At 43.1% G+C, this 12,425-nt stretch overlaps 2 protein-coding genes across 4 annotated transcripts in view; both read left to right on the top strand.

The window, feature by feature from the left end:
* tiam1b (TIAM Rac1 associated GEF 1b) overlaps positions 1-12,425 on the top strand; it is a 46,105-nt gene that overhangs the window by 3,863 nt on the left and 29,817 nt on the right. The window contains exon 2 of one of the 3 annotated variants that reach the window (XM_034603532.1): positions 2,700-2,792. The exons of 1 other annotated variant lie outside the window; for it this stretch is intronic. The gene's annotated coding sequence lies outside the window, so the exon portion shown is untranslated. Of the gene's footprint in view, positions 1-2,699; positions 2,793-7,006; positions 7,202-12,425 lie in introns of those variants that run through there. One more of the 3 variants, XM_034603534.1, reaches the window with a different exon arrangement.
* LOC117772422 (SR-related and CTD-associated factor 4-like) overlaps positions 1-12,425 on the top strand; it is a 41,187-nt gene that overhangs the window by 23,944 nt on the left and 4,818 nt on the right. The window contains exon 19 of the transcript XR_004615771.1: positions 3,191-3,195. The gene's annotated coding sequence lies outside the window, so the exon portion shown is untranslated. The remainder of the gene's footprint in view (positions 1-3,190; positions 3,196-12,425) is intronic.

The raw sequence follows: 12,425 nt of genomic DNA, 5'->3' as shown, positions 1-12,425 counted from the left end.
AACATTAGATTGTGATACCTTCAGTCCGGCCCTTTGTAGGTCGGTGGCGAGGTCACTGTTTCTGTCATTTACCGCTGCTGCCGTCTTGTGTGTTGCCCGGTTCACCAACAGCTTCTTTCATCTTCAGGACATTGTTTTTCCCAGCTTCAAAATGGTTTGCTTGACAGCTCTCTGGTCTCCAGGTTTATTCTTTTTAACATCAAATGCTGTCTTCGCAGGTGAAACGCGAGGCTAAAAACAAGAGTAGACGTTCAGAGCGATTCAATGTTCAAACAATCGATCTGAAAGGCAACAGCTGCACAACAAGAAACATCTGTCACTCACACGTTCTGGTATTTTTGCTCAGTTGAAAAAATGGGTGTGTTTAACCCTGAGCTCACGCATATAGCAGAGCCATTTTTTTTTTATGATTCTCAGCTCGACTTTCAACAGTGAAGACACGGGGATTTCCCATGAATTATTACAAGCCTAAATCAAAATTCACATCAAAGTCAAACAGTCTATTCTGTGGCCTCCATCTTGGGAGTAACAAGTAAACAAGTGCTCCCCACAAATTACGCCAACTCACCTGCACCGTTGTGAATTGACTCCAGCTTCAAAGCCTCCTTTGAGGTTGTGGTAACCTCGGAAAATAGTATCTTCCCTTTACTGTTGGCTACTACTCCAAAGCAAAAGGTCTGAAGTCTTTGTTCTTAAACACATCTCGATGTAAATACCAGGAAATAAAAGCTGAAATTAATATCCAATTGAATGATCTTAAAATGCAAATGTGTTCAGTTTACAGCAGAAACAAAAGGATTGGCCTTGCTGTTCCAAATGATTTGGAGGAGTCTGGCCTTCTTCCATACAAATCCTGCAATGGAGCAGCCCTCACAACAGTGCTGATGCTGCAGCTGTGTGTGGTCCTGTCTGTACAGTGCAGTTTCCACTGAACGATTGCCAGAGTTTACTTGTGACAATTATCAACTGTCTTTCTGCACAAAACACCAGATTGCTCGTATCAGACTGAGACAGACTCCATGTTGTCATAAGCAAGAAATAATGTTATCCAATTAATTTCTCAGAACACATATCATATAATCACATTTTGACATTGGGCGGTCTTTGTTCCCTCTCCGGCTCAAGCTGATGGATAAAGGACAACTTCTGTTTACATCCATGTTGTATTGAGTTTCAGACCCGAGCTCGGTGCTCCCTTGTTCCTCCTGACAGGACATCTGTCTCCATTAGAGAGGACTATTGATGTGCTGCTGTATCCGTCTGTCTTCCTCCATCTTTGGAAAGTTGAAAAGAGGAATCCCATTGTTCTCCACAATCTGTCACATTGTCCACGTCCATCGTTTCATTCTGGCTCGTGTGCTGCTAACATGCTGATGTGACAGAATCTTTAAAAACCCTTCTTGAACATATCAGTTACATTTAAAGAGCCTTGCATAATTTTCTCACTTGTCACAAATCGCAGAAGACTGGAAGCTGCCACGTGATTCAGCATCTGACATTGAGGTCATGATGAATTCATGATGTGCTGACAATCAGCATAATCTGGAAAGAAAGCATCTCTGTGCTTTGCCAAGGTTTGTTGCCAGATGCGTTCCAGAGGCCGTCCCTTCTGGCAGAGCTGCACGTTAGAGTGACATTGACGCACTCTGTGTTCCACTAGCCCTTGAAAAGCAAGGTATGATTCTCAGCTTGACTTTCAAGCATAGTTTTCCTATGAATTATTACAGACCTGAATTAACATTCACCTCAAAGTCAAGAAGTCTATTCTGTGGCTGTGGCTTGCACCTTTTGGAAACTAGTAAACAAGTGTTCACCATGAATGAACAAGACTCGCCTTCACTGTTGTGTATTGACTCCAGCTTCAAAGCCTCCTTTGAGGTTGTAGTAGCCTCAGAAAGGTGAGTTCTGAAAAGATTCCCTTCCATTTACAGTTGGCTACTACAACTCCAAAGTGAGAGGCCAATATACTGTAGCTGCTTTCAGACATGCACTGAACTCTGCAGTTCCTATCGTATTTTCTGCAGAGGAGTTTCACGTGTGAACACCTGGCCTCCTGGTATAGTGTCCGTAGAAATCCAGGCATCCTGCACTGGATTCACCGTATGTGTGTGTGTGGGGGGTTTGATGAATCTCTGAATATCTCAATGCGTCTGTGCAGAAAACCTCCCGCTGTCTTGTGCATGTGTCAAAGGCAAACTCTGGGTAAACTCTGTAGCCAATTCTCCGGGTATCCACAGGTCACGCCTGAGAACGGCTGTGTTCTGTATCTGCGGACTAGTGGATGGTATTCAGTAGCTCTCTGATACTCGCTCCCCACAATGGCCATGGGGCTTTGAAACACATGACAGATGAGCATTAAAAGGCCTCATCACAGCTCTGCTCCTCCTCCTATCTCGGAGCTGCGAGCAGGAATGTATGACCGGCTGTCGGAACCACACATCATGATGATCATCAGCTTCACATGGCCGATAGAGCCTTGTGTTTTTTTTAATGAATAATAGATACTAAGTGCATTAAACTGCTAAGGTTATGATACACCATGGAGGGGTTAGAGTAAGGTTACGTCCAAACTAATACATTCAAGTTTTAAAACTCTTCACTTTTGCTGTGTTTACACCTGGAGTCCACAGTACTCTGAGGCTTTAAGAAACTCTTGTGTCCCCATTTTAGTTTGAAAACTCTGCCTTGTTTTACTCTAGATGGGCAGAAATGGAGACTTTTGGAAACAGTGACGTAGGCATCCATACTCCCCTCCTGATTGGATCTTATCAGTCACGACTCGCCTGCCACAGGTAAGTGGGACATGGACAACAAACTACAAGCATCTCTATCACTTACCTTCAGGAACTTTTCCACCTGGACCACAAACCAGGAAGGAAATCCCTGGTCTTTCCTGGTTCGTGGCATTTTCTTCAAGGAAGCAACCGGTTGCAGAGCAGACTGCTTCCTGTTTACATCAGTATCACTGGATGGAGATTGTTTTCATTTTAAAACGGAAACTTAATAGTGTGGATGTAGCCTTTGACTATATTTCAGGTATTTTTTATTTGCTTAAGGTGATTCTGATATGTAACGATGGTCAGTTACTCTGGGTCCACATTTGAACCTCTCAATAAAGAGTTTGGTGATAATGTAGGTCAAAATGTTGAGGATAAGACTTGAAAAGACCGAATTTGATTGGAAAAAGAAGTGTAAGTATGTCCAGTATCTAGGTTGCTTTAGTATGGATGTAAATTGACCGAAAATGTATTCAGTTTAAAAACGGTGAGTGTTTCCACTGATTTATGCAAGAAAAACACAAAATATTAACGGGTTACAACCTCTTCAAATGTGAATTGGACAAAATGAGCCATAAGCTCGTAGATATTGTAATGGACATTTTACACTATTTCCCAAAGACTAATGTATTTATACAAGAAATAATTACCTTAATAATCAACAACAAAATAATTATATATAATATGTTGAAATGTTGTTAAAGCAATGGAGATGTGTCATTTAACAGTATTTTTTTGGTTTAAGTTTGCAGTTGACCCGACCCGGCAGCTTTTTTAAGGGGAGAACACTTTAATAACTAATATTTGAGAGCCACCTTTGCTGCATAGATTGAGTCTTGACCAATCAATTCCAGCCTCTTCTCCGCATTCTAAGTGATTTCCTTCTCTGTACCGCTGTCTTTGATGTTGAGTCTGGAGAGGCAACTCACTGCAGGAGACCACTGGGTCCTCCACTAATGATCCCTACCCGGGCTCAGGGTTACTGCTTTTATGTCTTGCATAATACTTGCATTTTTATTTATTTATTTTTAGATATCACTTGTACACGCTGTTCCTTTATTCAGCACAATGGATCATTTATTTTTTCAGATGGGCACGAGGGGGCTGTGTTGTTGTGATTGTGGAGACCTTCAGGAAAAGAAAGAAGTGAGCCCTAGTGGCGATGGATTCCATTTGCAATGTTGTTGTGGATTCAGACGCTGCATACAGGTTCAAAGTGAGTGTTTGTACATGTGGACCAGTGGCTTTGTGGACAGTCTTGAGAATAAGGTTTGAATCCACAAACAACAAAGTTATTGAATCTACATCTTGATGCCTATTTGTGGCTAATACTCATCTCCTGTATGTTAATTGAGGATTTCACTGGTGCGAGACTAGAAAGTGTTCGGCACATTGTCAGGCCTTACATTACCCTGGTCAGGGATAGACCTGCTACTCTTTCTAGTAATAGTTTTATTGTTCTGTATTGTTCTACAGTCCTGTCTTGACCTCCTGTATTGAAATTAGCTTTGTGTGTGTCTTTACGTTGACTGCACTCCATTCGTATAGTCGTTCGCTTTAATTCATTACACAATAGAGGCTTCAACGTTACAGTTACATCATCTCGACTGAAGTGTTGCCCTGTGGTCTATTCGGGATTGCTGTAATAAAGCAGTGTGTAGTCAATTATTAACTGACCTTTATTGCGATTTAGCTTACAAGACATGTAACATGTGGGCTCCTTCACAAAGTGGCCCGTCGACTCACTTCAGAGCAAATAATCAAGGAGTAATGTGACCAATCTCCATGTTCCCTAAAAATGGCAGGTTTCGAAATTTGTTTTGAAGAAATCAATCACGCTGACGCTCAAACTGGGTTTTGGGGGGTAATGAGTCACCGAGTGGCTCTTTTACAGTCTGCTGAAGGCGGGGACGCTGTGCCTTCACTTGGTCGGACCATTGTGTAGAAGAGGTACGAGCAGTTGTTTGTTCTGCCTGCAGGGGAGGTCTGTGTAAAGGGAAGAGCGGGACAGATGCACGTCACGGCTCTAATTGTGGAACACAACTTATTTAGTTCACCGTAAACAAAGAACACTGTCCTTGCTGCGAACGGTGGTTTCGACTGATTCAGCTGTTTTTTTTACTGGCAAGCTTCAACACATACAGAAATAAAGCAGGACCTGTGGGGCGTCCTGGGGAAACCAGAGTTAATTTTAACTTTTGTTAAAGTCAGAATTTACATTAAAACAATGCTTTGTCTTCAGTTCATTCTAAGTATTTAGAAAAATATTGGATACATGTTTCTGCAGGCTCTTTTCATCTAATTCAAACAATGATATTGAATATTCTTTCTTTTTTTTAACGGTTGTTGCAGTTTTTGTGAAGCGTCACAGTCGGACAACTCACTGTAAATCCCGACTAATGGACTTCTGTCATTCCGCCACCTTCAGCTGTTTCTCTCTGTGTTGTCCTGAAGGTGATTGGCAGTGATCGCAGTTGCTTGTGACACCTGAACAGCATCAGCAGTCCGAAGTGTTGCCCGTGGATCTGTAACCATCGTCTCACTTGCCCAATTGCTCCCGCGGTATTGAACGGCCCTGTCAATGTATTGGACGTCCGGCTCAATCAGATCCTAAATTGAGTGCGGACAGCGCGGGGGTTTAATAGCCCGGTGGCGGTGATGAGAAAGCTGTGTTTGTTTAGCTGAGCTCTGAGCAGAGCAATCTACATTTCTAAAATGCCTGTGGTGAGCGCAGACGTGGATTCAGCATTAGTCCACATTCACTGATAGACATTTTATTGCACTGCTGCCTGATCCAAGAATTCTTTGGGGGGGGGGGCGAGGAGATAAGCAGATCTCATGTCATGTAGCATAAACGAACATACACTTAAAACATTCATCAAACTTATTAAATTAATAAGAATATTACAGGATTATTATTAGAAGTTTAATATTTGGTTTTCAGTTACTTCTATAAAAACGTGCTCCCTCCAGGAAATACCCTGATATCATGTCTTCAGACTGCAGCCTGCGCTTCCAAGTCTTTTGATGTCACTGGACCACGTGCCAACAAATCACTAATTGAACAGAGGAAATTGGCACAAATACTCCCCCCCCCCCCCCAAAAAAAATCGGTTATCCTGACAGATCACCTGTGTGCAATCGAGCTCAGAGATTAGATAAGTGCTTGTGTTGTTGTGTCTGGTTCCTTCTGCAGACCGGACATTCCTGCCTTTACTACGCAACCCCAGTGCTTTAATTTAATATCAGGGTCACAACCTTGGCAGGACATGAAGTTGCGTTGAGAGGAAGCCAGTCTGACCACGGTGCTGAGTGCCTTTTTATTTTGGTCATAGTCATCACAGAGTCTAGACATGGCAATTCACTTCAATTCACCGGACTCCTCTGAGATAAACGCAGCTCTGCCTCTCCTCTGCGTGGTCGTGCACACCCTTGATTAGCTCTGGGTTTGTTTTTTTTCTGCCGTTCGCCGTGCATGCATGCAAAGCTGCTGCTGCCGGAGCTCATGATGCAGAGCTGCAGCTGAACAGACGTCTTCCGTGCCCTCGCTCCTCCGTCCTCCCCTGCCCCTCTCCCCCCCTGCTCCCTGCTGCCGGTTCCATCATCTCAGAAAACGGAGGGCAGGCGCCGTTGTCATTGCTGACGTGATAGCCGCACGACATCACTGGTGCTATGACAACAGCAAGCCCAGCCTCTCGCTCATTCACAGGTCCATTTTGGGCTGCGGCTGAATTCTCCTAAATATGCACTGCAACACATTAAGGCTCCGACCTCTCAGCCTTCGCTGCCTCGGAGGCAAAGAGACAATTAGTTAGATTTTTCCTGGAATGACGTTTTATTTTCTTGTAAGCCAGAAAGTAAAGACGTGGATTTCAAATTATTTTCTCTCTCGGCATAAATTATGTTACGTTTACGTTTAAGCTTATACTGATCCAGACTAAACTCTGAATATCACTCTTAATTTGATTTAGTTCATCTTACTTTCCTTTTTTTTTATTACTATTTTTACAATAAGAATTCTGCAACATGTTGTGCAAACATGATGCTTTTCTTTTGGGGAGTGGAGGGGCAATTACGGAGGAGACGAGGGAGGGAACACACATTCCTGCTGGCACTAGGTTTGTAGTTGGGGGGGTGGAATTAGAGCAAGGAGGGAGCGGAGAGTGTGAAAGAGTCGGCAGCAGCAGGAGGAGGAGGAGGAGGAGGGGAGATTTACAAACAGTCACACCCCCTCCCTCCTTCCTTCCCCTCCCTTCCTCCCTCAGTTCTTCAACTCATCCTTGCATATAGGAGTCAGTCTGCTGTGGACACAAGAAGTATCAATCATCCCCTCATGTGGAGCTTGAAATTTAGCCTTTAGTGATGCCTGGGATTTCTCGTGGCTGCAAAGGGAGGAGTGACACTACATAGTAGTGCACAGCGAGGTAAGTTTATCCTATTTTGCATCTTTGCACCAGTGTTTGGTTGTGTGTTTGCAGATAGAGGAGACAAATGGTTTTCTAGCCCCAAACCTCCCACTTTCCAGAAGAGGTGCTAAATAACACATCTTTCAGTCACACACACTGAGTCAATGTTTGTGTGTGTTTCTGCAAACCTAGTTTTCTCTGTAATTAAATCTGTCAGTTGCAACCAAAGCTTCTCTAAATCAGGGTTTGGCTTTTTGGAGTAAAGTGTCTTCAAGATTCATCATCTCACCACATTGTTTTTTCTCATTAGTTTCCATTCACATGCTCTTATTTTAGAAATTGGTGTATTTGTGTGTGCTGCTGGGGTCTTCACAGCCTGTGTTTAGGGTGGGGTTTGCCACCTCATGTTTGTACCTGTAGGACACAACTTTACCTCCAACTGCATGCGGCCGCGAGCCATTGTGTTGCTCCCCATTCAGCGTCAGACGCGGACAATGCAGCTCGTGTCTGTGTCGTTGTAATGACAAAGCAGCAGGTCCGTGCTGGCGAGTCCAAGAAAGGGGAGAGATGATGAATTGCAAATTTGAGAGATGGTCAAAGTCAAGGAGAATTCCCAGGGTGCATCCTGGAGGGGCGCAGGGGGACTTTATGATGTGTGAGTTCATTTAAAATTCCAGCTTTGTGTTGGAAAGCCTGTTGTGTGACTCCTGCGGTGGGGAGAGGGGCGAGAAGTGGTCATCTGGTGTCATAGTTATGGAAATGTATGGACCGTTTGCGGCTTAGTGGGACAGGGGGTCAGGCTCCAGCTTTCAGGCTTCTGAGTCCTGACAATGCTCCTGTTATGACTGAAGCGACTTTTAATAAGACACAAACTCTGCACCCTTTAAAAAAGCTTTACATTGAAACACATGCAATGGGACCCTTGTCCTCGATCTTAATTTGAACCTAACATTTTCTCTCCTTAGCGTGAAAAATAACAAGCCACTGATTGGTTTGCACGGTCGTGTGTCGTAAGCTTCATTTAATTGAACGCCACTGTGTATAATGGGACAAAGGCCATATTGTAGATGTACAGGCCAGCCGATGTTTATCTGAGATTAAGTCTTTCAGATCCTTATCTTACTATGAAAGTTAGACTATATGTGCAGCCGGATTCAGCATGACGCCACATGCAGCTCCACACTGAGGGTTTTCTAGTTGCTCAATTAAATGAGTCTAATTTAAACTCTTGGAATCTGCTGCAGCCTCAATCACAGACAGACTTATGAACATGCTGCAAAGCCAACTTCTGCAGCAGTCGAATTATATAGAATAAATCATCTTTGCTTTACAAATAACCTGCACTTACACATGTGTTAAGTTGTTAAAGTTGTTTGTTTGTTGTATGTAAATTTGTTCCCATTTGAAATGCACAACCCCCCCCCCCCCAGTCTAAACATGTGGAGCTGCACGAGCTACAGCTGCCCGTGGTTTTCTTTGCTGACATTCACATTTTTTAAATTTGTATCACTGTCGCTGAATATTTGATCAGCGATGTCATAATAGTAAGAATATTAAGTGTTGTATGCAGACTTCAAGTTTGGTTTATACCTTTTTATATCTTCCTTTTGTTATAATTTCAGAAGTATAAACACAGAGAAGTGGATATACTGCAGTAAATGATGTGGTGATCATGACTGTGTTGCACTGCTGTGCTGCCATGATGTCACTTTGCAAGTTTGACTGAACTTTTTGCATCTCACTGAGCTCTGCAGAAGAGCAGGGCGCTGCCTATGAAGAAATTAAATTAAATGGCAGCAAAATAACCTGTGCATGGAGCTGTAGTCAATTCAAAATAAGAGATTTTAAATTTAACAGTATCTATACCACTTTATCTGACTGGTCATTATATTAATATGAAATAACTTTCTCTTAATTCAATATAATATTCTGACATTGTATAAATAAAAAAGGTGTTTTGCCAAAGAGGAGTATAGCAGTTAGTGATAATCCATGAGCATGGATAATTGTACTGCTAATTATAAAGGAATGATTAGTATTACCTCTGCACCACAGCAGTGCCTTCTCAATGTTGTCTCCCTGCTTTGCACGATAACTCAGTTTATCACCAAGTTTTAATAACCCAGCTAAAAGCAGAAATATGTCTTTCTCTGTGACATTTTTATCACGTGGCAACGAGAGAGGCCCAGTACTGGAAGCTGTCATCACGACCACTTGAAGGAGTGGATGCATTTTCTACCCAGATTGGTGCAGTGATGTGTGTCAGTATCCAGCTCCGCTCTGCCTCAGTGCACCGTGTAGCAGCAGCAGCAGCAGCAGCAGCGAGCCGGGAGCTCCAGGGGTGTTATGGTTGAGGTGGTGCTCAGGGAGGATTCTCGGTGGGCTCAGTCCAGAGATATGATTCAGATTTCCTCAGCACACGTTACATGTAAATGATGAAACGTGGTTTAGAGACACTCTCTCGATGCTTGAACTTCATTTGGAAACTTCCAGGATGACGGAACACAGGTGTCACCAAATTTCATCATCTCCGAGTCCTCGATATATTCTCCCTTTTTTTTAAATAGGCATTTGCAACATCACCATGTGTGTTCCTCCTCCTCCATTAATAATGGAATCAAACTGACAGGATTGGACCTTGACGTTGACCCAGATGGGTTTTTGAGTGGATTTTGGATCGTGTGTCTGTACTTGTGGTGCAACATAAAAGGGAAAACACTCAAACCGAAGCCATTCCACTCGCTGACCTGGAAGCAAACGATTGCCTCTGTGGAGGAAGATCCTGAGCGAAGCAGATGAGAAAAAAAACATTTCCAATGCAGGATCGCGGCTCCTCCGTGTCACCGGCATTGTGTCTATTCTGCTGCCAGCAAAGGAACGGACCAGTCAGCTGTCATACGGAGATTGGTAGGTGAATGGCTCAGCCGGGTGCACGGGCTTCTGCTCAGAAGGCATCAACGACCATTCAGCGCTTTCTTTGTGGCATTGCTGGCTTTACTGAATGAGAGCAGGACGTTTGATTAAATTTGAATTTCTTGAAATGCAAAAGATCACAAAGCCAGCTGGGCTCAGAGCAAGGCCAGGCCCTCACACAGGATTTAGAAAAAATATACTGGAGCACAGATGTTTTAAATCTCTAAAAGCTGTTTTCAGACTTGAACTCCGGAGGATGTTTGGTCCGGACTTTCTCCGGAGTTTGACCTTCACACGTGAACAACACAGAAATCTCTGAACACCGTGTCGGCCCGTATTCCCAAAAGCTCTCCTGACATCTTCGTCTGTGTCTTCTACGTGTTGTATGCAAGTATTTGTATTTGTAATTTTTGCGTCTGTTGCGTGATAGAAACATCATCAAAACACCCACTTGCTCGCGATGAATCCTACGGAGGATCTTTTGCTGGGTTCTCACATTGTCTTCCTAGGACATTCTTTTCCTGGGGGGGGGGGGGGGGGGGCAGCCACTTGGACACTTGTGTTCTCCCATCCAGCCCTGGAGTTCAGTGCTGGTCTTCAAGCCGCTTTACTGACATGAAATCTCTTTGATGTATTTGACACCTTAGGACAATATTGTGAATTTTGCCCGTTTCCACCAATATCTGATTTCATCTTCCAGCTGTTTTACAATGTTCACCATCTGTGCCAGTGCTTGGTGGATTATATTCAAGGTTGCCATTGCAACTTAAAACTTGCATAACACTAGATGGTGTTTTGGTGACCAGGGGGTCCGAGCTTTGATACCATTGATCACAGATCTATACTCATAAAACTGTCAGGCACAGTTGCTCCTCGTGTGAGGGGGATAGCGCCGGGTGTGATTTGAGTGGAGAGCGTGGAGGAGTGGATTGTGAGTCTGGAATGTGAAACATGCGAAGGCAGATGAGTGTTGATGCTCCGTGTAGCCAGGGGAGACCTTTTCACTGGCAGTGACAGTTACAGGCTCTGAGAAGGTCAACATGCAAGTCTCTGGTGATTGTGCTTGTGATATTTGGTCACAGCGACCGCAGCCCCCTTTTTCTTTCCATTACACAAAGTCCTGTGATGCTCTTCCCACATTAATACTTCCATCACAAACTGTTAGATGCTGGAACTCATGTGTGATAATGTTCACTGGCTGGAGGTGCATTTTTCTTCAGCATCTGATTTAAGTTTCACATTTTTAAAATATTTTCAGGGTTAAGTTTAAGGGTCTTTTAAGAAACTTTTTCTTGAATCCAAATCAGCTTAAATGAGCACAAAGTTAACATTTACAGATCTTGAAGAAGTCGCCACCGGAAGAATTAAGGGGAATTATAACTGATGCTCTGTCCTACATGATTATTATAGATGTTAAGAATATGAGGAGTGTAGCTAAGGTTTAGAGAAAGGAAGTTTAAGCAAGATGACAGAAATGACATTAGGGATAATTTAGAGAACATTTGCTTTAATTAAGTTACTCTGTGAAACTTCACAGGTGATAATATGGGGATCGTATATCTATCAAACACAGTCATCAGGATTCATTTGTGGTTCAGCTGCAGGTTTCAAAAAACATTTTTCTGCAGCTGCCCTCTAATTTGAGCAAGTCATAATTTGCTCTAATGTAGTCGTCTGTCTGGTGAAACCAAAAACAAGCAAAAGTCCACTTTGAAAAAGCACAGATCCCTTTCCCCCCCCTCACAGAACTGTAGTGAGGGGGAATCACCGAAAAACCCACAACCTGCCCCCTCCCCCCCATTTGTCCTCAACAGTGTCTGCGGCTGACGTATACGTCCAATTAACAGCTGTTTAAAGGCTTCAAAGGGTCGTCGATGAGGAGCTGAAGAGCCACAGGCAGGAAGTGGTCTGATAGCACCTCAGTTGTGGACGAGCACGTTTCTGGCATTGATGATGAAGATGAAAGAACTCAAGATCTTCTTCACTCAGCGTGGACGAGTATAGACAGACATCACAGCATCTAATTGTATACATTTGCGAGATTTTATGTTTATATACCATTTGCTACATCTCCCAGTGCACTCACTTAATAATGATAATAATAACTTTATTTATATAGTTCTTTAAAGACACGGTTTAAAAAGTGGACACAGGATTAAATAAAAAAGATTCTGTGTCACGTAAAAGCACAAATAAAACAGAAAATAAAAGCAAATAAAAGGAATAACACAAAAGGATAAAAAGACGACATCACAAAAAGGTGAGTTGAGTCATAAAAACCAGGATCCAGTCAAAAAGACAGAAATTCAATTTTTATCACAAATAGTAG

The sequence above is a fragment of the Hippoglossus hippoglossus genome, chromosome 13 (genome assembly GCF_009819705.1).
Source record: "Hippoglossus hippoglossus isolate fHipHip1 chromosome 13, fHipHip1.pri, whole genome shotgun sequence".
Classification (NCBI taxonomy): Eukaryota; Metazoa; Chordata; class Actinopteri; order Pleuronectiformes; family Pleuronectidae; genus Hippoglossus; species Hippoglossus hippoglossus.
Note: the sequence above shows the minus strand (reverse complement) of the source record. Positions and strands in the feature narration are given on the sequence as shown.